Source organism: Dermacentor variabilis, chromosome 4 (genome assembly GCF_050947875.1).
Source record: "Dermacentor variabilis isolate Ectoservices chromosome 4, ASM5094787v1, whole genome shotgun sequence".
In the NCBI taxonomy this organism is placed as follows: Eukaryota; Metazoa; Arthropoda; class Arachnida; order Ixodida; family Ixodidae; genus Dermacentor; species Dermacentor variabilis.
In genome coordinates this window covers 80,895,812-80,922,964 of record NC_134571.1, presented here as the reverse complement: position 1 = coordinate 80,922,964, position 27,153 = coordinate 80,895,812, and the positions used below count along the sequence as shown (strand labels likewise).

At 45.2% G+C, this 27,153-nt stretch overlaps 1 protein-coding gene across 3 annotated transcripts in view; it reads left to right on the top strand.

Moving 5' to 3' along the window:
* The window catches only part of LOC142579412 (guanylate cyclase soluble subunit beta-1-like), a 99,333-nt gene that overhangs the window by 21,072 nt on the left and 51,108 nt on the right, over positions 1-27,153 (top strand). The window contains exons 1-3 of one of the 3 annotated variants that reach the window (XM_075689565.1): positions 209-350; positions 9,807-9,888; positions 11,283-11,489. The exons of 1 other annotated variant lie outside the window; for it this stretch is intronic. The gene's annotated coding sequence lies outside the window, so the exon portion shown is untranslated. Of the gene's footprint in view, positions 1-208; positions 351-9,806; positions 9,889-11,282; positions 11,490-27,153 lie in introns of those variants that run through there. One more of the 3 variants, XM_075689566.1, reaches the window with a different exon arrangement.

The window sequence follows — 27,153 nt, the reverse complement described above, 5'->3', positions numbered from 1 at the left end:
TCCTCGCAGCTGCATCGGTCTCAAACAGACCTGTCAGGCATTTCTAATGCTGAATGCGTAGGCATTTGTGAATGCTACGCCGAGTCCCAGTTGGCACAGAAGTGTTTCTTCAACTGACAGAAGGCGAACTTTCAGACCTTGATCCAAGGTTTGGAGAAATGTCTTGATAAGTTCGTTCGACTCCCATTGTGCTATGTAAGCTCGCGCGTGAGCGAGCGAAACCCTTGTAGCTGCATCTTGTTCGCGGCAGTGCTGTCGTAATAGAGTGGACACCATCGTCAGCAAATCGGAGCTCCTCTCCTCGTTCGTTCAGTTGTTACCAGAAATGTCGCCGAGGGCCTGTATCCACTGTGAGTAGATGCTGTGTTTCTTGTCGATTGCGGGGTAGTGAAGTAGTCTAAAGTGGAACTTGCTGTTCAATACTTCCGCGAGGGAAGACTTATGAAAGAGATTCATTGTACTAAATGAACAACTCCAATGATCAGGCTAGCTGGTTGCTCGTTTAGGTGTATTTTTTATCGAGTTATTGCGTGCCTGTTATAGCAGATTTTGATTTCCGCGATCGCCCACTTTGTGTTATTGCGGAATGAATTCGGGCAGACAGAGTGTATAAAGCAACAGGTACGATTGGAACACCTAACGACTGGTAACACCGATGGAGGCTTTCCGATCTGATCAATCTGAATTGACTGAGCGTATTAAAGTGCGTGGTGAAAACGTGCCACTCGGGTTGCTGAAGAAAATCATGAGCTACACTGTAGAAATAATCCACAAAATGCGTGGCCTAGCATGTCGGCATGGACGATTCCACTTCTCTGTCCGGTTTTCGAGATTGTTGGAGCTAAAGTCAATGTTATTAGATGCCCTCCTGATGTTCAAATGCTCGCACTTCAACGTGTTTAACCGGAGAAGTTCCTGCGGACAAATGATTTTTCCTAGCTGTATTCCTACATGTATTTTTCCTACATGTATCTCTCCGAAGACGTACACTCGAGCATGTGCGACCTTGTGCTTTTGAAAAGCTGTCTTCTTTAAACTTATTGGAGCGCGACAATGCGGCACCTGCAAGTTATAGTATAGCTTATATGACATGCGAGGAATTGGTCGCCAAGCGAGACCTCCATAAACTTGTGTACTCCGACATTGCTCAGAAATCCACTGAGAGGCAATAAAGTTTTTTTCTCTCCTTCCCGAGTGAAGTCCGGTAGACTTTATTGCTTCCAGAACAAAAGAAAGAGATTATCGAGGGTGCAAGAAGCAAACAATTCAGAGGACACAATTCCAAGAGCCCTTCAGAATTTTTGTGAGGCAAAATACTTCCTGAAAGTTTACACAGAGGGATCCGTCGCTCGTCGCGTTTTCATTCCAAGTCGGTTTGTAATAAATACATCTCCTCAGTTTCTTTAACTTGTTGTTTTTAACGCCGAGGTGAACACTACCCGTGACATGATGCTACACATTTTACTTAGCTTTCACGGAAAAATAACGTGACAATGGTAGCGGACTTGGAGGTGTTCCTGATCAGTACGACTAAACAATTACTGTAAGTGTTGTCCAAGGATTTTACGGCGATCCGAACGTACATACAGATAGGTGAATCCTGTGCATAATTGTGGAAAATAAACTTTCGTTTCATGTAATTGGTAAAATGCTATGGTAGTTGGGCGCAGAGGGATTTCATTAAACAGCCCCATTGTGCGGCTGCTGGGCGGTAAAAAAATGGCAGGCAGAGCTTAGCAAGCGCCCACACCATTACCGAGAGTATGCGGTCCTGCCACCTGGCACGAACCATTTTCATCCACTAGACATGTGCTGGCTAGGTGAGTGCGAAAGATGGCAGACACAGTTTCCGCAGCACTGCGTCCCTTCAGACTGGGCATTAGTGCCTCTGGAGAAGCAGTTTGGGGAACGGATGTTTGTACAGGGCTTCTCGCGGCTATTTTATTGTGATAGCTGAAGCACCAGCATTGCACTGCTTCTAGTGTGTATGTCAACGACCTTCGCGGCAAGCTCTTTTGTTGTATGCTGCACCGTGTGCCCCGAGGCAACACGCAGCCAGATTGCGTTCTTCTCAGTTCTCCTCAGTCGCGGTTCTGTGCTTCGCCGCCATAGAACAAGGGGCTACGCCGACTCGCGGCGTTGTTGTTTGCGGGAAATGGCGGCGAACATTATGCGAAAACTAGATAAGAGATATGCAGAGACAGCGTGAAGCCGGAGAGGTCAGTTTCAATCATTACCTCACGTGTTACTACAACCAGGGCTCGGTGTGCAATGTTATGAGCACTGCGATTACACAAGCAGCAAGTACTCTTAGAAACACGCGCATCAACAGCTATTTTTTTTAATTTCAATAGGGCGCTACGACGCAAGACTGTGCGAACAAAAGTGGTTTTGGACAACAGGATAAGTGGAGCGAGGAAATTGGGATTCCTTGCAAAGCACTTGTACGTACCTCACAAACGAAGAACGCTGGATTTTAGAGTTCGCATACAAAGCCGACAAAATAAAGTGCACATGTGCGAATTCGGAACGACAAAATATGAATCCGATCGCCTTCGAATGTCTGTCAAGGCTGCATGTTGTAGAGATATATATGTTTATCGTCATTTCGTTTTGTCCTTTACAAGTGGCTCGCACTTCCAGGCACCGATAGTATCCCTGGAGTTCGCCACTCAGCGTGGCAGATGATATAAAATCCATAGAAACGACTGAAGAGCATCTTTTGAATATGTGGACCCAAAGCAAGCAATAGCGAAGTACGCGTATTTTAATTAACGGTATAGTGGTCATAAAGGAATAAAAAATTACCTGTTTTACAACATGCCAAGGAGCCCAGGTGGCGATTGTGTTTTTGCCGCTCCAAACAGAAAAGGAAAAGATCTTCCGATGTATACATACAAGCGCTTTTCAAGGAGCTCCAGTAGGCGCCGCCGTGTTTTATCACGAGGTGGCGTGCCCATTGTTTACCTCAGCCGTCTTCCGCTGCCTCTGTTTACGACAGCAGCGCATGACTCCGGAGCAGCGCAGCAAGTCACGGTTTCAGCAGCTGTCGTCAACATTGAATCGGTCGGGTCAAATCAAGGTCACTGTCATTTGCTCAGTGTATTTTGGTCATTTATTGCAAGTGTGTTGAAGCCATATATTGTCTTTCTTTCGGATCAGTAGCGTTTTCAGTGCGAGGTTGACACAATAATGATTTTCTACCTAATTACTTGTGAATATGCCAATTGCGGTACATTTCTTTAGGTTGCGGTCCGAGGTTAGAACGTCCATGTATTGAACGTTTGTACAAGCTTACAAATAAGACGTAATATAATTCGCCACTCGTTTACTTCCTGACTCTGGACGAAACGTTCAGCTTCGAAAATTATTACGTAATGTTTGGGAACCACTTATTGGCCAGCATACTCGCTAATGAGTTCACTAATTTCTGATACGTGGCTGTGAATTTCACTGAGTTTCAACGAATTTGGGGCTAACCGTTAATGGAGACCAGAAAAATATTATCTACAAGTGCGAGTGAGGGTCAACCGATTTCGCAGTGCCCTCCTTCTCGTCATACTTTTCTTAGGACTTTGTCTTTGGCAAAAAATAATCGCAACATGTTTCCGCCACAGGAAAACGTTAGTTTAAGATAAATGTCTCTTCCACATTTTATTCCGAGGCGGTTACCCTACGAAATAAAAACGAAGAAAACTTGTGGATGATAGAAGCTACAGTAAATCAGAGTCGGGAAAACGTCCTCATAACAAGTGGGCGCGTTACACTTCGCAGCTCTTAGTTGCCCGTTCTTGGGTTGAGCGTCTGCGCTCCTTGACGTAGTTGTTGTTGTTGTTGTACTGAGTGGCCGTGGCACATACCCACAGTGGGGGATGGGCCAAGGTGCAAGGGCAATTAGGTGCATAAAAAGAATAATGACTGCCCGAACGTGCACGTGCTACTGCTCGCGCGTTCGCCGTCGTCTTCTTCCGCAGCTCGATCCGATGAGCTCATCATGCCAGCGTTCCCGTACCGCCCCTCCCTCTGCGAATGCGCTGATGGTACTGGCCCACTGCCAGTCGGTGCGGTGATTTCTGTCTATAATTCTTTACCTCAATATATGGACACATGAAAACACGTATTCAGCTGCGCTCAAAATACGAATTGGGAGTAACCTGATCGTGGGACATTTTTTTCGGTGCTTCTTCATTTTCAGCGGAAAGGCACTGTGAGGTATAAATACGTGTAAAACACGGGGCTAGGGGAAGTGGAAAGTAAGCGGAAGCAGAGAGAGAGAGAAAGAGCACACGCACATGATCAGAACCTTTCACAGCACAGGATTACAGTTAACACCAGCCAGCGCTAAAGTTCCTTCAGCAGGCCTTTTGTCCTTAAGAATCGCAAGACTGTAGTTGTAATGCATTACACTAATTGCAATTATGATGCCGTAGAATGAGTCGTAGCATAACCAGTGCTGTAAACAACTTAGAAACTATACCTCAGTAACAGGCACAAAAGAATACCGACCTTTGCGCCGTAACAAGTATCTGATAACATGTATTTAGTTGGCCATAGGAGGCAGCCCAATGGCTGATAATGTGCGCACGGTACGACAAAGCCGCAGGAGTTTCATAACAAGTTTAGGGCTTTGAGGGTGCTAGGGAATAAGTGCTATCGCAGTGAATTAGCTCGGAGCTGTAGGATCACTGAAGCTTGCAGACTTCTCGCTTCAGATTGATAAAGTATGTTCAAAAAAGTGGGCTATGTTATAGGGAAGCAATCGAAAACAGCCCGAGCATTTCTATAATTACCAGCCGCACTTTTCAACTTGCATGAGGAGTAGACCACATAATCAGAACCTCATAGATTCGATTAAGCCTTCCCTAATTCGAAGGGCGTTTTTTGGACAAAATTGTTAATCTGTCCCGCACATGCTATATCGGTCTACACGGATGTTTTCCATGCTCTGAGAGTCACGCCCTGGAGCCTGTATTATAGGAATTCAGAAAAATATTAACACTTCTGAATTGCACGGCAACTCGTGATGGACAAAGCGTTGGAATATTAAAACCGCTCCCTTTGCTAACTTAATGGCTTGTTCACTAACCATTCGCTTCCGCGGAGTAGTTTCAGCAGACATGTAGATTGGTCAACAATTCCCGTCGGAGTTTCGTATGACTAAATCCTTCCCCACTTCGCCACCGTGAGTTAGTTTGAATTGAAATTGACGCAGCCCACTCTTTATGCAGACTCGCCGTACCGGTTCCATGTCGCGAAGGAAGTGACAGGGAAATCGGCAAATTCGGAACAAAGTCCAGAGGCGTGTTGCGCAGATACTGCGGAAGCTCTCCGCCGTGGTGGCGTAGTGGTTTGGCGTTGCGTCGATAAACCCGAGGACGCGGAATCGAATCCCAGCCATGGCGGTCGCATTTCCATGGGAACGAAATGCGAGGACGTCCTTGTAGCGCGCATTGGGTGCACATTAAGGAATGCGAAGTTGTCAAAATTAATTCACAGTTCTTACTGCGGGCGTGCCTCATAATCACATTGTGGTTTTGGCACTTAAAACCACATATGTTGTTTTTGTTTTCTTCTTTTTGTTTTGCTGTAGGAGTTTGCACATATTTTAGCACTGCTTGTCATAAGCGTAGCCCCAAGGCCAATAGCACATGCACTCATCAAAATACACTCTGTATTCTGCTAATCAATATGTAAAATTTGTAATTCGTTAAGGAAGTATCCTTCGTGCACGATTCATTATTTCAAGAAAATGAACGCTGGCACAAGACCTAAAAGCTGCGGTCTAGCAGCTAAAATTGATTGTATTGTCTTTAGTTGCGATTGAAGGAGTGAAATAATACTTAACAAATATTTTTTTTGTTAAATTCACTGACTCTGATGAATACCTCAGTGTTCGCTCTCCGCTGTCTACTCATTGTCCTCTGTTTCCATTGGCACTACGCCTCACGTTCCGTCTCCTAATTAGAATTATTATTATGGTCTTTATTCCCACCTGCCGTCATCGCGTACAGAAGGCTGGGAAACATGGCCACTGCAAATATTAGAAGAAGAAACAATCATACCGAGGTACCAGTTACAAAAATGAAGCTGCGAACGGAGCGGGAAAGGAAGGTCCCCGGGAAAGACTAATTACTGCGACGCAATACACACACAACCGTCATCGCTGCGCTGCGAGTTCACTGGCTCAAACACGCGAATCCGTTTTCTCCACGTGGATACTGCTCATTAGGGCCGCTGGAGAACGGGCTGAGTTAATTCAATAGCGGCGCAAGAACGAATCGACTGATCTCATCAGCGGACATTAGGCCGTGCGTTCAGTTATGAACACATCGCTAATTGTAGGGAGAAAGGAAGGACACGGGGAAAAAAATGAATACGTGCTATACGGTTTTTTTTTTTAACGATTCAAAGCTGTGAAGGAGGGCTCGTGGCCCTTACAACGAAAAATTAAGGAGCATCCGCCATTCTTAAAGCAGGTGAATGTTGGCTATTGCGTAAGACAGTTAGCACGCGGTGCACTCGTCAAGAAAATGAAATGCGAAGCAGATTCCCAGTTTGCATAAATTATTGCATAGTGCCGTTATTTCCGTCAAGCTGGAAGGATCGAACAAGGCAGAAACTTTATAATTGAAGAGAGGAGAGGAAGTACTAGCGGTGATGTGCGCGGAAAGTTCGAAGTCTGTGCAGTATTTGTTGGCTTTGAAATAATTGCTAAATACTCGTCTTCGTTCTCTCCAGAGGCGTTATATGGAGCCCGTATTTCGTTCACCCTGTGTCATGGGAGAGCTAGCTGTGGCACCTAAATTGAATTTGCGAGCAACGGGCTGATATATAGGGGAAAGAAAGAAAATCTGCAGTCTAATTACAGCCTAAGAAAAAAAAATTTCTTACGCGCATTCGATGGCATCCGAACCGTGTTCCACGAACAGCGTAAAATGTTTCTCCGGTGTCCTGAAAGAAGTACAATTCGTACATAATTCCCAACTGGAGGATAGAGAGGCCATGTTAATAGGTGTTCCATGGCCAATCGATCCATAGTGTCATTTAGTGAGGGCCTGGTGAAAAATTACTACTAAAAGTGCTTACAAGCGCTATGCAGCCATCATAAACAATGTTTCCCGTTGCCCCGGGAGAAATATATATGGTATCAAGTTCGCATTTGGTAGAAACGACGGAAATGTCAACGGTAATGTATTGTAAAAGCTTAGAACCTCAGGGTTATTTACCGGCTAATCATTTATATAATGAGTAATTGTCCCCGTGCCCGCACACCTATTTATATGTACAATATACAAAGCGTGTAGAACGTCTTCCCTGTGTCGTTGATACGCTTAACATGGAAGCAACTGTTTATTTTGTTGGAAATGGGCTCTTTTTATCGCTAATGTTCACGCAAACTTTAACATGTGTTAGGTTATATTATGCTCTGCAAGCTGATTGAGTGTATTATACAACCAATGCAGGCAGCATTCCCCATTGTCCTGCGAGAACTCGACGTAGCACTGATTTCATTCCTTTCTTTTCTTTTCTTTTTGCTTTAAAGGTGGTCGGTATAATGTCTCGCTCGATTCTATTTCGTTATTACAAGGGCCGTTTGATAAGTGTGGCAAAAAGCAATTAAAGATAGTATGTTTCCAAAAAAGAATATATTTTTTCAACATACTTCCCTTCCAGCTCCATGCACTTCTTCCAGCGGTGCTCCAATTTCTTTATTCCTTCAGAAAAAAAAAAAGAAAGATGGCTCGAGGCCCTAGAAGTAGTCGTTTACCACTTGGATAACCTCTTCATCTGAAGTAAATTTCTTTCCACCTTCTATATTGTATATATAGTTTCATGCCCGATAATGGGTTCTGTTATATAGTTATGCGTTTTGATAGACGAGTAAGTACTCCATTGATAGTTGTCACTAACCAATATATTGCATTTTACGCGTTCGTTTCTTTACGCTTTACTTTTCTTTTGCTCCGTTAACCCGCGCTTTGTACACAATATATTTTTTTCAACCGAGGTTCTAGTTGCAGTTATTTACTTTAAACCCTCGTCTGCGTACTATGTGTACCGAAACATTGATTCCTGAACGGATAATAAGCTGGAACGGAAATTTAAATCACTTTACAGTGTACAAAACGCATCGAAGGTTTTTCTCTGTCATCGGGAAGTTTCACCAACATTACGTGTATAAATAGGGATACTGTGTTTGACGTGGCTGCAAATTTTAGAGTGTGTTGTTTCATTGCCCCTTTTGCAGCGAAATATTTGCTACACCACTCGAAAGCGCTGCGCAAATGTTAAACACATGTCATTCCTGCATCTTGAGAGGACAATATGAGATTGAGTTTGCTTTTACAGAAAATTTGGGGCTGTATCACGGGCCGTATGTGGGCAATGTTTACAAAGTGGTTTCATTAAGACCTATGCAATTTCTCAACACCACTACCTTAAAAAGTGGCTTCGCTAGGTAATTTGGCTGTGATTATGGACATTCTACAAGTTTCTTGTCTTTCTTTTTTATTTTTTTCCTTACTTTAATTTCTTCTCATGTGCGTGCGCGTGCGTGAGCGTGTGCGTGCGTGTGTGTGTGTGTGCGTGCGTGTGCGTGCGTGTGTATGTGTGTGTGTGTGTTTGTGTGTGTGTGTGTATGCGTGTGTGTGTGTGTGTGTGTTTCTGTGTGTGTGTGTGGAGGGGGGGTAAGCAACACAGCAATTCTGTGCTTGCGGTTCAAACTCAGAAAACCCGGATTCAACTGCTCCCCAGCTGCAGAGTTTCTGACCCGACGTTTGTGCTCATGAACAGCTAATTCAAAAGTGAGCTAATGCTCTAAAAGGCAAACCTGCAACGCGAAGACGTCACAGGATATACAGAAAGACAATAAATAAATAATAAAATATAATAAATAAAAAATAATAAGATGAAATAATTAAATGCCGACGCCTTGGTGCTTCAGTTGTTATTGGCTTGCCCTCTGCGCAGTACGGACAAGCTAGCACTTTTACTACGCGTGGAACAACAGGCAAGCACAAATTCTGTCGTTCTGGACACAACATAGTAATTATCTTACGAGAGCGCCATTCATTATAGGGAGTGCTGGTGCCGCAGAATGAGAGGGGGAAAGTGAGGTAGCGAAAAAGGAAAAATAAAGAAGTCGCTCGTGCAAGCGCGTGCAGCGTTGGACTGAGCGCAAAGGCGGTGGAGAGTCACGGACGAACGTGGTGCGGCCTGGGGACTGCAGCCAACGGAGCGCCCGCATCGTCGCAGCCGGAGGAGAAGCAACATCGCATCGGGGCAGCGGCGTAGCTTTCTTCAAGTTTCCACGAACAGGCGAAGCGGATCGTCTTCTTCGGCAGCGCGGAGACTGCGACATCCCGTCCGCCGTACGCCCACTTGCTCTCTTACAATGGTCCCCCCGCATTCTACGCGAGCTGCGTTTTATACTGCCAGAACAAAAGGGGAAGCTCTGTTCGGCGTCGTTCAGCTGTGTCTCGCTGGGGGAATAGCGAACTCTCGACTTGGAAAACAGGGCTCGCGAAATGTCGTTTATCTTTGATTTTCTTTTTTTTTCTGCGCCGGCAAACCATGAAAGTGAAAGCGGAGCTGCCCTGCGTAAATATTTGAGACTATTTCCGCTTTGCTGGTTCCTGCCGGCTGTGCGGTTTGTTCGTTGCACTCTAGCTGCTTCGTCACGGCTTATGCCGCCTGTTGTGCGGGCCGCCAGTAGCTTCTCAATTTTGGCGGTCCTTTACTACGGTGCCCAGACGAGATGAAACGAATTTGACTGTAACATTTTCCCCTTCTCTGTTCCCTTCCAGAGCGAAAGAAGAAAAGCAGTATTCTTTCGGGTATTATACTGTGTTAATTGTACAACACCCTTGAGAAGACTGTGAAACGGTGGTACGTTAGCCTCTGAGGCATTTTTGGACAGCTGTGTGTCGTGCAAAACATTTCGCGCCTTTCAATATGCTACAGTTACAATGACGCCTAATTGCACACATGGGTTGAGATAGCGCAGTAATTATATTCCGCTTATTTCTTTTTCAAGCTTCGTCAATGGCCAGAGTGATGCTCCGTTAGCGTTTTCATCTTCATCGGCTCGTTGTGAGTGATTAATGAGAATAAAGAAATAGGAGCGAGTGAAAGAAACCATTAATTTATATCGGTTTAGGCGCTCCTATTTCGATCTAAGAAGTTCCTAGTTTGTAAGACCGCGTATGCCAAAATAATACACTGTTTCATTGTATCTGTTATTGTTACCATAATATACGAGAAAAACAGAAAAAGTCAGTATCGGCTACTCACTGCGACAGATCAGAAGCGAAAAAGTGCATCGAACGCAGTGAATCAACAAAAATTACAGCCAGTGAAGCGGTCTTATGCGTAGGGTCTGCAATGAGTGCCATGATTATTGGCTGTGAAGTTCGGCTGTGGTGAAGTGCAAAGGCAACGTATCAGACCCTTATCAATTCTGGCGAACAGAGAAGTGCAAGAATGCAACGCCATGATGAAGTTAACTTCATCAGCTTCATCGGGAAGTTCCACTTCCCGATGAAGGGAAGTGTGAGCAAATTAAGAGGAAGCGTACAAGAATGGCAACATGGCATCATGATGGCATCAGCGGAATATATTGTGGTGTAAAATAAACCACATTTAGAAAACACAACAAACAAATCTTAATTGCGTAATTGCAATCTTCAGTGATGTGATGAGAAAGTGATAGCTTTATTTTTTTCGCTTTGTTGATGGGTCAAGGGAGAGATAGAGATTAATTGACAAAGACGACAGCCTAGGGACCCCACAGTAAGCATACAGTCCGCGGGTGACACCTGAACAACGGCCAGCACTGCGGCAAACGAGGAGAAGCGTTGGAAAGACCCAAAATAGGAATTCATTAAAGCAAACCTGGGGTTCGCAGGCCAACGTACAATATTACCAAACTGCAAATTCAGTAAACTGCGCACTTGGTTGGCTAAAATGCAAAATGATTTCGTGTTTTTTGCATATTGTACCTTGAGTCTAATTTCACGGACTTGAGCTTTCGGGTCGATCCCGTTAACCGTAGCTTCCGTTGCCACATATCCGCATATTAGGAAGCAACAACGCTAGGCGACGCCCTTCGGCATCTTTAGACCAAAGATCCTCCAGATTTTGCGACTACGCTTGTTAAACTACGACTTCCGTGCGCGCAACGTGAGAATTGCGTGTGGAATGCATTTCTTTGACTTCATTGAAGTTGGTAGCACGTGCGCTTGCGTACTTTTCAAGGGCTAAATTTTAACTTCTGTTTCCAGCTCGTGGCCGCTACAGCCTCTTACTGTTCGGGCAGTCTCCTGCATTTGTAGCCACGGAATAAAAAGACGCAGTCAAAAGGGATCAAATGTAACGCACGCAGCCGTCGAAATCACGATTCCGAATTCCTGGGAGAAAATGGAAACACGGACAGAACGCATCCTTCGGAAATAAAGAATAATAAATTATCGAAGGAAGCGAAGCAAAGAGTACGTATGATCCCAGGTCCCTGCGGGGTGGCACTGGCCATTCGGTAGATTCAGAGAAGCATGTTTGCATTTCTTTTTGCCTTTTTTTCGCGAAGCGCAAACCTAAAGAGCCTGACGGAAGCGGGTGAGACTGAAGCACGCACCATGTAGAAAGGGAAAGGGGGTCGCGAGGGGGGGGGGGGGGGGACGTGGTTTGAGTCAGCGGTACTAAGACGCAGCACACTCGACGCAGCTCGTTTTGAGTGGATCTCCGCAGTCTGAGATTGAAAGTTACCCTGGGAAGGCGAGAGATACGATACCGGGACAAGCACGAACAAAGCGAGTGAGAGGAGGCGACATCTGCTCCTGAACTGCAGCCCATCGAACTCGGAAGATTGACAAAGAGGGCGCACAGTAAAACAAAGAAGTAAAGAAGGAAAAGAACACGATCGCATGCTTGGTTCGGAATACGAATGACGTTGAGCTGCGCCGCCTCAATACGCAGGCGCGTCCTTTATCACGCGTGCCCAAGGAGTATGTTACTTTGGTCGACGTTGTTACAGATTTTGTTCCTGGTAGATTTTTCGAGCAATTCTGTGTTAGAAGTACAGGGTTCCTTCCTTTAAGGGCTCTCGAAAGGAAGCAAGAATATATGCTATGTACCAAAAGCGCACAATGTACATATACGGAGCCCAAGCTTGGCCTATTTAGTTGAGTAACATTCCAAAAATAAACACGAAAAAGAAACAGTGCTAGCTACGGGACGACAGGAAGACGAAGAAACCCACGGTCAACACGTTATACCAAGCTGACACGTTATAAGTAGAAGAACACACAAAATATATGTTTGACATTACTATACGACATGAAGGGACCGTTAAGAACGTCGACAAACTAAACGCTAAGGGAAACCGTAAACGGAAATACAAGATAAGAAATTCGCAGATCTAGGCCAGTCGAAGCAACTCGAACATCAAAGAGAGCGAAGATATGTAAAGCAAATATAGATAATCGTGTCAACGCAGGCAGCGCAAACCAACCATGAAGCGTGTTTAAGGTAAAGCGAATTAGCATTATAATTCAATATGTAGCATCAATATGCGAACCCACCACACAGTGTTACACCTTCATCGCTGTCTGAGCTAAGAAAAGGGGTTTTTACGACAAGGAGCTTGAGCAGGTGGTTACTCTACCCACGTACATGGATATGCCGCCTTCTGCATCTATTCAGGGTGTTTAAGCAAAAATGTGCTGTTCACGTTCGTAACAAACCAGTTAGTAGTAGGATCCCACTGGAATAACGATTGCGTAGGTGAGCTATGTTCGGATCTTAATAGGTTAAGAACTTTGTTAAATAATAATAATAATAATAATAATAATAATAATAATAATAATAATAATAATAATAATAATAATAATAATAATAATAATAATAATAATAATAATAATAATAATAATATGCAGATACCAATACACTGTGGGAATCAATGTTATACGAAGCGTTTTGCTAGTATCTGGCTACCCAGCATTGTTTGGGATTACGCAAATTGTTACCTGGTCGACCAACATGTTTGTGCAAGACGACCAGTTGTGGTTTTGACGCCCGTGTTCATCACAACAGCAGTGGGCCGACGGTGATGACGACGACATCATTTTCCCTCCGGTCGTTCGGCGCGAGCTTACGGCAAGCCGATTTTTATGTTCTACAAAGCTTCCCTGAGGAGCGTAAGCGAGAGAAACATAGGAATGTGACGTCATCAGTGACTACTTGGTATACCATCGTGCGTACCTATGGCTATGTCATGTTGTCTATGTTTAAACGATGATTGCTTCGAGAGTCTGGCGATGAAACCGTAAAACCCGTTCGACCCGCGCCGATCGCGAAGTCGGTACCGCATCGCACAGTTTCTACGTAGCGTTAGCTGCGACAAGGAAAGTACCGGGTGCATGTGGCCCGATCCAGGTGATGGGGTGAAGCCGAACACAGCGTCTCAAAGCACAAGTTGTCACGAGGAAGAACACGAGAAACTGACACGCTCCAAACGTCTCAAAAAGCTTTTCGGCTTTGATTGTGCGATCGTGGCCTATAGTGGTTAGAGCATTGGGCTGCTGCGCTTGAAGGCAGACTTTTTATTTTGCTGTCGGTACTGCATTTCATTAACAAAGCGTGGCGAAACAGTAAATGCCGACCTACGTACCTACCAGCCCACCACAATGTTCCTTGTATGAAGCGAATAATGATTAGCGTTAACATAGAGTTTGAGAAAACATTTCAACATTGAAGTCGGCATCTGCACCCACACCTAGCGAATTTGGCTTTCAGGGCCAGCCGTCACTTAGCATGACTCCTAGCAAAGGCTACTTTGGTAAAGTCGGCATAGCCGGATCAAAACGATTGTGTAATAGAATTCGCTTTTAAAAAAAACTATATTATGACAAAAAAAAATACGATAGGATACCGTTCGCGTCCGTTCGATGACGTTCGCTTGAGGTCATTTGCGCACCTGACAATGTTTCTGAAAATAAACGTTCTCATTTTTTACCTGAAATAATCCTTCAAAAAATCAAAAAGAATATATTCAAGGCAAAAGCTATAAGTCTCACTCGATATACACCTATAAATTTTCCGCACCTTTTCCAATTAATCTAAAAATGTGGCCTCCTGAAAACTGAGCTTCCGACCAAAAATTAGGTGCTTTTGTATAAATATTTTCAGCATTCAGCTATTTAGAAGAAGTAAGTGCGAAAAAAATTCATTCTCTGGAAGGGACAAACTAACTAGAATATTGAAGTCGTCAGTCTCATGAACGCTATAACTTTGCTAGATGAACTGAATAAGAATAACGTGCGCTGTAAGTGCAAAACGGTAAGACTGCTTCTGACGACTAGCCATGGCGTTGATCGCGCTTCAACTTTTCGCTACAGATGACCCTGGGGTACAACTTTTATAACGGGCGGCGCAACCGAAAAACGCCCTTTTTTTTTAAGAGGCGATACGCCGATGTATGCTCGTGTCCGTTTCTTCGTGAGCTTTCGAGATGGCCACCTGGTACATCAATGGTCCTCCTATGGAGGACTGAAATTGATTGCTGGAGTGTGACCTCTTATGTTTCCGAGCGGATACAGACAGGGATAGCCGAAGCGCATTTATTTGCATTTGTAATCAATTGTACAATATCGCGCAATCTCAGGGAATATTCGTTAGTTGGCAAAGGCGTTCGCCCATGCTAAAAAGGATTGTTGCTCAGCGAGTGTGTGCGCTTGTGCCAAGATCTAGCAAACCAGAGTTCATTGGCGATTTGCCTGCCCTTAAATTCGATATCACGCTTTCAGTTGAGCAAGATGTTGCACATCCACCGCTATGCCCTTGAGGGGAGCTGGGTAGCACACTCAGGGCCACACGTTAAGCGAACCAATATTTGGCAGTGCATTGAATGCGTAATGCTCGACCGGATGTGAGTTGATGATGAATACGAACCAAGTTGTGTTATCGCTCAATTTGAATTCCCCTTTTTTTTGTATTATCTCTGCAGTTTCTATTACGGCGAACAGTTGCTCTCTTCTTTGCTGTGCTTGGCTTCACTCTCTCCTAGCTTCGTCCGCTTCTAACAAAATTGTGCGGTTCTCAGGCAGTGTAAGAATGAATGGTATGCCAAGCATTTTGCCGGAAGCTGGCTGTATAGCATTGATTGGGATTCCACAAAGCGGTGCCAGGTGGACGAACCTGTTTGTGTAAATTGAGTACTTGTGTCGCGAGTATAAACGAGCCCGTGACGACCGCAGCACGACGACAACCACGCTGTAGACGATCATATGTCGGCAACGGCATGGATTTCACGCTGACAGTTTGACGCGAGCCTAGGACATGGTAATTGTTGGTTTCTGCATAGGTAGTGGACGAGCGTAAGCGAGAACAACGCAGATTATGACGTCATCAGCGACTGCGTGTCTGCGGTGAAGGTGGTGGTGGTGGTGGTGATAAACTTTATTGAAAGGGGGCAGGGTAAAGAGGGACGTGGCTGAGGGTTAGGGCTCAAGTAAGGCCCTGAAATGTTAGAGCAATATTACCTTTTGTGATCATGAAATCCGTACAACGCCGCACAATTTCCACGTAGCGCGTTACGAGAAAAGTGCAGAGAAAAATGGGCCGATCTAGGAGACAGTGCTGTCTAGCACGGCACCTCAGAGCGCGAGCCGTAGCAAGAAAAGAAGAAGAGAAGCGGCGCGAGAAGGCAACAACAACAACGACGACGACGACAACAACAGTAACACCAACAGCTCCCTGGCTTTGGAGGGAGATAAATATGCGACGTTTATGCTCGTCCTGCCATAGAGTATTTTCGCGAGTTTCTGACTTCATTTCCGGAAAAAGACGAAGTGCACAAGTGTGTACCAGGTTGGGTGCCCGGTGTGGAATCTTTGTTACATAGAAACAATTGTAAAGATATAAATCTGTGATTGCATAGTTTACAGTCAACCACTGCCATAAAAAAAATAGTTCTGGCCTAATGGTTAGAGCCCCGGCCTGCTGCGCTCCACGGAGGATGTTCGATTTCATTGTCGGTAACACGTTATTTTCTATTTAATAAAGCGAGGCTAGACAAGAACCGACCTGCCTGCCTACCATCCTACCGCAAATTGCCACGAATGAGGCAATGAACGCGGTACATTAAACCATTTGGAAGTTTTGCTCAAAGGAGCGTAGCACTGACATCGACATCAAGGTTTAGCGGTGTGGCCGGACTCCTCGGACATCGTTCGAACTAATACGCGGGTGCGAAACGTTGCCACGACCAAACACGCAAGGCAACTGCTTCTGGGCAGAAGGGACAGCGCCCTCGCATGCAGTACCAGGCGTCTCAGAACGTTGGTGTGATGAGGAGCGCCGCTATAGAAGCGTTGCAAGCGTCGCACCTAGGCGGTGCGCTAGATATGACCGGCGGCAAAGCGTGGACATTAGTCTGCCCCGAGTGAAATGTCAGATAACGTTAGCTTGACGCTTACAGTCCGTTCTACTAGGACCAGTGCATGCACACAGCAGCTCTGCAGCAGGAATGCTAGTCTTCTTATAGCATGCACGCGCACAATGCTCACACTAGCTGCAGAAGGACTCAGAAGACTCCCCCATCGAGCCGATTGAGTGCACCATTGACCATGTGTCCAGTACGCGTCGTCGTTTATGCTGTCAAACGAACTCTGCACCTCTGGAGGCTCTCTATAACCTACGACATGCTAGCCACGCACGTGCCACCAGTCGCAGGACAGCATGGCGGCGCCGGCGGCGGCGGCGGCGGGGTTGGCTGCAGGAATGCGCGATCGAGGGCCCGTATAATTGCTATTGCAATCGAAAGAAAAACCAAGAGCCTCAGTTTCTATTTCTAATTTTTCTCGCTCTATCATCCGTGCCTCTCGCTACCGAATAATGCCGTGATGATGATGTCGCACTGATCGTTACCACGAATAGCGAGTGTTTGACAGCTGATTAACCAGGCAATGTCCTGACCAAGAGGATCACGTAGGTGTAGAGAGGTCGGCACACTCTTGTATGACGCGGGAACCACGTGCTCAGGACTGCGCTGGCGACATCTAAAGATTAAGTGTGGCGCAAAATCGGCTGGATGTGAGCTCGCGCAGCTACGTTTAATGTCTGTATTGATTTCTCTCGAACTGGTGGCCGCCTCAAGTATTGGTAGCTGCTACGGCTCTCAGAAGCACGTTCTAGACAGGTGCGTTGGCCCCTATACAAGAACACGTAGAACGCACGAAAAATTCAGTCGGTTAGTTCAAATAGTGCCAGTAATTCAAACAATCGGCATTCTTCGCCGCTTGTCAGTCACTGTCCAAGAAATTGCACTCAGTGTTATAAGCCGGCTTCACCATTCTTGTGTTTTCACAGCCTAATTGTCGTATGCAGAAATGTGCATTGAAGCAACGACTTCACTTGCTCATGTCTGGCACTCTATAATGCCTGACGTGAATGCACCGAAAAAAACGCAATGGGCATCATGCACATGTTCACGCCAGGCGTTACCTTGTGCCGCACTTGACCAAGTGAAGTCATGGCTTCAAGTTAAGGCGCAGTAATGTTGGTAGTCGCACGACAATTTTGTATTTTTGTGGTGGCTCACGTCGGTCCCTTCATCGCTCATGTACAAATGATTAGATTAATTTCTTCTTCTTTCTTTTTTTAAGAGCAACGAAAGAAAGAAGAAACGCAGGCAGAGCTGTATTGCGCAGGGGTCTTTTTCGTCAAATTCCATTTCTTTCTTATAATCCGTACTGCTAATTGACTAATCTCGACGACCGTCGGGGTCCGGCTTAGTGTTAATGATAAAGGGTGAAAACAATGGGAAAATTTAAAAAAAAGGAAAATCGTGTCATAATAATGGCTCTGGTCAGCCACACCAGAAATTCTGGGGAGGCTTAATCTAGAATCATAAGGCAACAGAAGACAGCGAAAACCCAGAGGTAAAGCACTACATACAAGGGCCCAACCATCGTCGACACATGTTCACAGAACTCAGTACTAACGCCATCTCAACATTTATGTCGCATCAAGTGCAACAGTATCTTTGTCACGCTTTCGTGCGACGACACGAGCGGTTGGCGTTCCTAGAAGCTCAGCTCCGAAAAACGGTGGGTGAAATGCAGGCGCTGGGATACATAGTCACGAATTATCGTCGCTATGCACTATACTACAAAGAGAGTCACAAATACTATGTTTAAGGCTTTTATTCGTGATCACAGAATTGATCCTATTGAGTTACAGCCTTGAAATAGTTCGAAATGAACTAAAGCCTACGTATAGACTATTGAAACAGCCTCCCAAGTGCTGCCAATTAAAAACATAAAACACGTTACAAAATTACTTCAGCATAGTTTCATCGTTGATCGTTGGCCATGCTGCGCGAATACTAAAACAGCACAATTAATTTCCAGCGGAAAGTGGACGTGGACAGAAAGGGATCACGATGACCCAGCGCGTGTCGTTGACCCTTTCTGTCCGTGCCCGTACGTTCCGCTGGAAGCCAATCGTGCTATGTACAACCAGTGAGCTCAGGCAAAAACTGCTTCGCTTGATTGCATGCGCGAAAGAGATAGCCTTTCGCTTGTCCACTGATACGGTGATGAAGCGGGTAAGTAACAGCCTATAGTATCTATATCGAACCACTTTTTGCCGCCCACATCGAGGCGAAACTCATTTTGAGTTGATTTATGATCCTCTCAGGCCCACTTTCACTGCGCGAGGCAGCGCAGTTGCGCAGCCGGTCATTTAAGCAGAGCCTTCCATCCACTCCATAATAGCGGTCCCAGCGTTACGTTCAGGTCAGGACAGCGTTACACCACCGTTGTTTATGGTGGTCAGTAGAGCCATGTGCACGGAGGGAGGTAAAAATAAGATTTAGCGGACGAGGACAACGTGTTCTTTCGCGAAAATAAGAGGACAAGACCAACAAAACTCCTCCATCACGAACGCCCGTGCATAGATGCAGATGGGACGATCTCAATGCCTTCAACGCGTAAAATAAAAAGGGCTGCGGCAACGCAAGCATCACAGGAAGACAGCCTCACGCTGCGAGTAGGGTGTGCGATATTTTGTTTTCTGGGGCACAGGGCAGCACATGGGCTAAGCAGCCATTGCGGGAATACGAAATCTAAAGAAGCAAGCGCAACGAGCAACAGGACACTCCGCATGACAGACAATATTTCATGCCTTATCCTCCATGACAAACAAGCCCTCCAAAGGCGTTGGGACTAGGGGATACCTACTGGAAAGGCGTTCACGGGGGGTGACACCTGACAAAGGGGTATCTCCGTATCGGTGAAAGTCCGTTGCGAAATGGGAGGTATCTGTAACCTTTCTGGGCCTAGAAGGGTAAACTCATGCGCAGCTTAATTTTGCCTTATTAATATTCTTAGTGCTTTCAAAACAATATTGTATTTAGCCGGGAAGCAACTTCATCGGATACTCTTGTTTTCTTTTTTTTTACATTTTGTAAGTTTCAGTTTAAGGAAGCAGCGCCATACGTTTTGCAGCGTCGCTTACTGAAAACATATACAGGAGAACGTGCCGTACCGAGTGTCATAGGCGAAAATCCTTTCGATAAGGGGTCCTTCAGCCTAATAAAAAGTAAATAAGGTTTACTTAGAAGGTAGTGAGCTTGCCGGTGTGTAAGGGGTGTCGGAGACTAGAGTACAGCACTTCCTTGTTACACCCAAGAACTGCCGTATCAAGCCGCAATAGTATATTGGTGGCACAAACTGCAGCCAATAGCGCACGACGGCAAGGAGCATAAGAAACCAAAGGTGGTTTGCGGGTGCACGGAGGTGTGTCGGTGAGAGGATACGATTGCGGAGCAGTCAAGAAGAAAAAGGCGGCGTTGATAAATTGTTGCCGGACGTACTTTGCCCGATAGCGCGAGCCTTCGCAACACGCTCCTTCTTATTTTCTCCTTCTCTCTTCCTTTTCCCTTCTCTCTCTGTCTGTCTCCCAACTATGGCGCGAAGAGGGGCGTAGCTGGCGGGAACCGAAGAGAAGCCGAGCCAAATACGGCCCGGCATATCGCCTCCTGCGTCCGACTCGCTACTAATCGTAACTCATCGGCGACATCGATTTCCCGGGTCCTGTAATACCCTTCTACGCGCGAACACCTCTTTGCTCATCGCCCTGTTGCCTGCGCGGCGCTAATGATCGCCAAACGCTCGGCTTGCTCGACCGAAACTTCCCTGCTTAGAAGCAGCCTTCATTGCGGGCCTAAGTTTTTCGTCATGCGATACGAAAATACTATAAGTCACAGGTTTAGATATACGTAATAAGAAGGAATTTTGCGAACGTCGATTGCACTGGCTCTTTTCTCTAAATGGGACGATGAGTGCCACTGTTGCGCTTCAGTTACGCGTCACTGTTTCGAAGTCCGTGATGGGTCGTTTTGTCATTACTGTTTCCCAGGTAATCACAAAACGCATTTGCCTTGAGTTCTAGATTAAGCTATAAATCGTGTAAAATCAGTAAATTCTTCACAGCATAATACGTTACTGTTTAGCCGATCACAAGGATAATCTTAGGAATATTGAGTCCACTTTCCAGTGCTGATGTGGATTGTCAGAATCGCGTATAGGGCAAAATAAAAAAAGAAAGACGTGTTTCAAGGGCTCCTAAACTGCTTCACACGTTACACAAGCACATTATAAGCAAACGTGCGCATGTGCACAGAATAGCGTGAAGTTCATTTTTAGTACATTTCAGAGCAGCACACCGCCCAGGCGAACCCCCAATTTCACAATAATAAATGAACAAAAATAAATAAGTAAAGGAAAATCCCGCACTACTATTTAATACTCTCGCACCCCCAAATTCACAATAACAAATGAACAAAAATAAATAAATAAAAGAAAATCCCGCACTACTATTTAATACTTTCGCAATAGTCTTATACATAGCAGGTGGCGCTAGTATGGTCCTGTGTGGCGTAGTAACAATGACAAATGATAATTGTTCGATATACAAGTGACGTCATTTCCCTTACGTCTCGTCCGCTATGCAGTCGCGCGTGCGCTGTCTCGTCCTTGTAGTGGCGACACATGGCCACACCGTAAAGGCGTGACGTCGTACGCTGTAGATCGCTGCTGAATCATGAGCTGGTCCTTGACGTCGGCGCCATCGATGGCCGATGAGTTGTCACAGAATGTCGCCGAAACACCTCTTTGTCGTACTAGGCCTCCAACAACGCGGAAGCGATTTACGATCAGGATTCTTCCCATTATATATACAGCACTTCCGTGCTCACAGCACTGGAAAAGCGCTGACATTTTTATTTGAAGTATTTCGGGCCATCACGAGACAAAATGACGATGTGAGTATGAGGCAGACCATAGCGGGTGAGTCTAAGGCTTATATTGGACACCTGGAGGATACTTCAACGGACGCCCAATGCCCCCATCTAAAGGCGGCTGCACAGACCGTGATTTGATCCCGCCACCTCGTACTTAGAAGCTCAACGCCATAGCCACTAAATGACCACGGAATGTAAAAAACAAAAACAAAAGATAAGAAACTTAGGCAGATCCCACGCACTGTGGGAATCGATGTAAGCGAACCTTTCTGTGCTGTTTGCTTTGACTGAGGATAACTGGCGGTGTTGTTGACGGCGAATGTTTGATTTCTGCAATGCGTTGTCCAAAACAAGAGTGGTGAGTCGATGTTAAACGTTACCTTGCGTGAGCCACTGCTGTTTGTCTGAGTAGTACACCAAACACAAAGGGAGAGGTGTTTGCTTAAGGCGTTGTTGTGCGTCACATTTCATAACCTTTGAGAGGGTTGAGCATAGTCATTGCCTCACATGCACATCGCATCATGGCAGAAGGATTAAACTTGAATTGGATTATGGAGCCGTACGTGTCAAAACCACAATCGGATTAGGAGGCAGGGCTTAGTCACGCACTCCGGATTAATTTGGGCACCGTGGTGTTCTTTAACGTGTCCATAAATCAAAGTGCGCGAGAGGTTTTTATTTCGCCCCCATCGAAATGCGGCTGGGTCGGTCAAATCCGCTACCTCCAGCAATGCCATAACCGCAAAGCTATCGCGGCATTGTTGATTTGACGTGCGACCGCTTCCGTTGTGTCGCCTAGACCCTGCGGTGCGCTTTAATTAATGCGACTCTGCTTCTGCACGCCCTGCGTAAGTGGTCCGCTAGACATATTGGCATGGTTTTATTTTTTCAGATATAGCCGAAACGCACCGTTCCGTACCTTTAACTTTAGTTATCCAGCATTTCCTTGCCTTGTCACGTCACCTTTTCCCTATCTCCCCCCCCCCCTCCCTTGTATTGGTATCGGAACTGCGAGCGAAAAGTGGCAAGGCTGTTTCGCGACTTGTTTCGCGACTGCGTCAGTTCTACCCATTCTCTTCCTCCTCTTCCGCCTTCTCTCTTCCATTCTATTTAGCTTCCCCATGGACTTGCACGTTGGTAGAAACGTAAGCGCTTGCGAGGGGTCACGGATATTTACAACTGTCAAGACGCTAATGTGGTGACGACCCAGGAGCTCCAGAGGGTATTATGCACATTCGACGTGGTGCGGTCCAAACGATGTCCTCCCGTCTCTTTTCTTCTCTGTCATGCTCCTTCCACGTATATACACGCTCTGAGCCACGCTTTAACGTGGTGTGCCGGACAGCAGCAGCAGCAGGGGGAAAGTCGAAAAAAAGCTTCGCTTGAAAAAATGCGGAATACTTGTCCGTCGTTCGGCCGTGTCTGGATGATCGGCTGCTACGAACTTACAACATTTACCTTACAACACAATTGCCCCAACGACGGCGCTTGCTTGTATGGGATGTCCCAGCAAACTTGCACGAAGGTAAAAAACAATTAAATAGAGCAGCTTCTGCATATAATGGTAACTGTGTGTCATTCGGCCGATTCTACCAGTAATAGTACCGCTCACGCGAAATCTATTCAAATCCAGGTGCATGGTTCTTTCTGAGCTCCAAACAGTGGCTGCTAAGTCGGCGGTTGTTTGCTGTACAGCAGCCGCAATTCTGCAGCTCTTCTGTAATAGCTTACGAAGCTCGGAGTTTATGCATCTTAGTACGCTCGTGAATGAGTGCCAGTCGCTAGTTTATATTTTTCATGCGCATCGACATCTGGCAGGTCTTTAAGCACATTCCCTTGCGTCAGTGGTTGCTTGACAAGATACACCACAAAGTTCGTTGAGGAATGTTCTGGAACATTAGCACAATATCGATAGGGGCCTGTGCCATTAGCAGTGCTGCAAGATCGCGCATCTAACATACCTCTAATCTTTCGTTGGCCATCATCATTCATTCCGACTTCCGTTCTCCTCTTACCCCTGCGCTGAGGAGGGGTCTACAGCACACCAGCTCAGGCCAACCTCTCTGCCTTTACTTCAAGTATATATATATATATATATATATATATATATATATATATATATATATATATATATATATATATATATATATATATATATATATATATATATATATATATATATATATATATATATATATATATATATATATACAGGTTGCAACTATCATGCATCAAGATTTAAAAATATGCAAATGTCAGGTAGCTGGGCAGAAAAAAGGTAATTTTGTTTGCCGTTGCTCGTAGATACTCAAATTAGTTTTTGCACGCGAATACACACAATATTACCGCGGGACTGGCCGCTCGAAGCACTTTGCGCGTATTCACGAGCTTCTTTTACGATCAGTCGAAAAAAAAATATGTAGCACGTTTTGAGCAACAGAAATCTGTATCGAGATTACTTCATGTTGCTCTACAAGTTTCTCATTAACGCTTTTAACCTTTATTAATATCTTACAGTAGTTTGTTAATCAATTAAAACTAATTATGTAATTAGACACAACGCAAAAAATAATCTGAGTATCTCCGAGCGAGGGCAAACAAGCTTACCTTGTTTCTGTCCAGATACGTGGCATTTGCGTATTCTTAAATCTTGGTGCATGGTACTTGGGACACTCTTCATATACCTCACGCTAAAATAATCACCTCGCCGAATCGGTGCAAATAAAAAGTTACACATGTAACGCGTTTAGTTCGCTGAGAAAGTGTTTGAGAGGATCAGGGACGTAGCGCGCAAACATTGGATCGCGTTGGTTTTCTTTTTTGACGTAAATTTATCCGTGCAGTCAGCATAGGAAACTAAAGCAGCAAGTAACGAAAACATTTTATAGTATTATCGCTTATATATTTGCCACCCTATGTTACTCACACGTTTTACTTTGTTATCGTTGCGTACAGCAAAAAAGAAGAAACATTTCACAATCGTGCATTTGTCGCATGCACATATGCTGCCATTGTCGCCCAACGCATGATGAAATCTGAGCTAAATTTAGCCTTCTGCTCGGCGTTCAGAGCGGCGTACCTCGGCAGTACGTTTGTCGATTCGAGCAGGAGTTATCGCGTTTGAAAGCGCTCACTCAGCCACAGTATGTATAATCCATCAGACTAAAACCTATGCTCATCAGAATTCACGAGGCGGTAAAGTGAGGAGTGTTTTTTGCAAGAATTTGACGCTTGCTCACCCGCCGTGGTTGATTAGTGGCTATGGGGTCGGTCTGTTAAGCACGAAGTCGTGGGATCGAATCCCGGCCACGGCAGCCGCACTTCGATGGGGGCGAAATGCGAAAACACCCGTGGCATTTAGACTTAGGTGCCCGTTAAAGAACCCCAGGTGACGCAAATTTCCGGAGTCCCCCACTACGGCGTGCCGCATAATCAGATCGTGGTTCTGGCACGCAAAACTCCGTAATTTTATTAATGTTGACGCTTACTTGGCTACGGCGCCTGCGCTTTTGACACGTAGGGTTCAGAAATTGTGTGAAGAGACTCTGGCAGCAAGCTAGGGAAATCGTGAGTGCGGCGGGCTCGAACGGTGCACTGCAGTCCCGGGAGCCACCAGTAGGAGGCTCATTGTGTAATCTAGTGCCTGAACACTCTCTACAGAATAACCGGGCCCACTACGAATAGGCAACCAGCACGATTGCAGAATTAGACGGTAAGACCCTCACTTGCTTTAACACAAGCTCAGCATGTGAGCTTCCGAATGCGTGAATTAATAAATGCAACTTGTCCATATGCTTAGATTATTTCTGCATCCTATCGCCCATACACCCTCCATAACAAGCACAACATGTTTGACGTAACTCGGTGCGGCTGCGCCCCTCACAGCTTATAGAATTTATTTTTCAGGTATTTTATTAGTATTTTATTTTTTCAGGAATTTATTTCAGGTGTTTTACGACACTGCAAGAAAATGACGATAATGTCTGAATCTGCTCTGAAAACTTCATATTGACAGTGGCCAGAAATTTATGTTTAACAATTAACGTCATTATTGACTGCAAATACCGTATGTAAATATAGGGATCACAAAATTAGTGAAGGCTTCTTTAGCTGGCTGATAATAGCATAGCAGTCGGTTTCAATCGCATAGGAGGGCTTGATTTTATTTTTTTATGTCTTCCTTTAACTTGATGCATTTTACCAGGGACCTCCCGTAATCTATGTTCTGCAAATGAAGCGAAACGCCCTTCCGTAATTAAAACAGACGAATCATACTTGCCAGCTCTCATAAGTGTATAATCATACTTTCTGACAAATTCGTGTACAACGACTGGGTGAAAAATTAGAACAACGTTCGGGTTGCTTTTCAAGGCTTCATATAGGATACGGCTGGTACGTGCACGCGCCAGCCATGCGCTGATGTGTGATAGGCAAGGCGGCGGACTACAAAAGGTGCGTTAAAATGCAAGCATCGTGACTGTGGCTTCTTAGAATTTCGACACTCCCGTGAGTGGAGCCAATAATTCTTCCCAAGAGTTTCACCATCAAATTCGGCGTCTGTCATAAAGAAAACGGTAATGAAAGAAAATATGTATTTCTTTTGCTAAAGAATTTTGTGATGTGTTAACAAGCTATAGTCGTTGTTTCTATGTAACGGGCAATGGGGCTGGGCTCTAACCTGAGATTCCCGTTCCGTAAGTGGATGTTTCACATCAATGTCACTTCTTTTTTCTTTGGTGGCCCCCAAGAATCGAAAAAGAGGGTGCACACTTTTAAAGGTAACCTCTAACGGATAGCATAGCTACTACCCTAAACAACTAATAGTCTATAGATAGCAAGAAAAACTCATGATAGAGCTCAAGACGAAGAATAAGTTGTGGTTTTAATGGGGGAGCAAGCGAAGAAGAATGAGAACCGCGATATGGACAAGAGTTTGCTATGGGTCCGACTGCGAGCCAACACAGAATGCTGACGACGTTTGCCCTGGTGCGGAAGGAACAAAGGCAAAGGGCATGTTCAAGTAGGAAAAACGAGAAAGCACCCATCTTTTGTCACTCGCGGCCCTCACACAAAAGCAGTGCAGTAAAAAGTTTTTGTGTCGGCTTCATTGCCTCATACTGGTGTCTGTCCAGGAAACAAAGGATCGCCGTCTAGCCTCTACAATGAAGAGATGTTACCGACTTCTCGCGCTTTCTGCTCGTGCTTTAAATTTGCTTTAAATTGCCCTAAACGATGGCGCCAGGACCACACGGCCGATAGAACTTGTAAATCTGATCTAACCACTGGAGCTCGAAACATGGTTAAGGAGCTGTCCGAAACTGTATAAAATTTCACGATTCTTATCTCTTTAAGTACATTTTTTTTACTTTCAGCCTTACAGGGTAGCAAACCGTACTTTTGTGTGGTTAGCCTCCCGACTTCCCATTTTTTTCTTTCTCTCTTTCGCTACTAGAACGTCTTGACCCCCCTCCGCTGATCGCCCCTCCTTTTTTTTTTGTTCTGAAAGAGATCTATAGATGCTCGCGATATCTTCTACATTGTTTGTTACATTCTCCACTTTCGCCACCGTCGGTCTGGCGAAGGTTCTTTGCCAAAATCTAGACAAGAATACAATAAATCAACCACCAATTTGATAAGAACATTTGGCACGTTGAGTTGTAACGTTTAATTTCTAAAGGAGCGCGTTGTGTTCAACGGCACAAATGATTCAACAGAATCAGAGAAGAGGTACTTTAAGTATGACTCAAAACCCTGCCAAACAAGGCATGAGCAAGCCGATTACAGGCGCCTCCGTAAACATTGCAAGCCTTTGTGCGTTATACCGCAATTATACCTACTACGTCTTTTCAAGT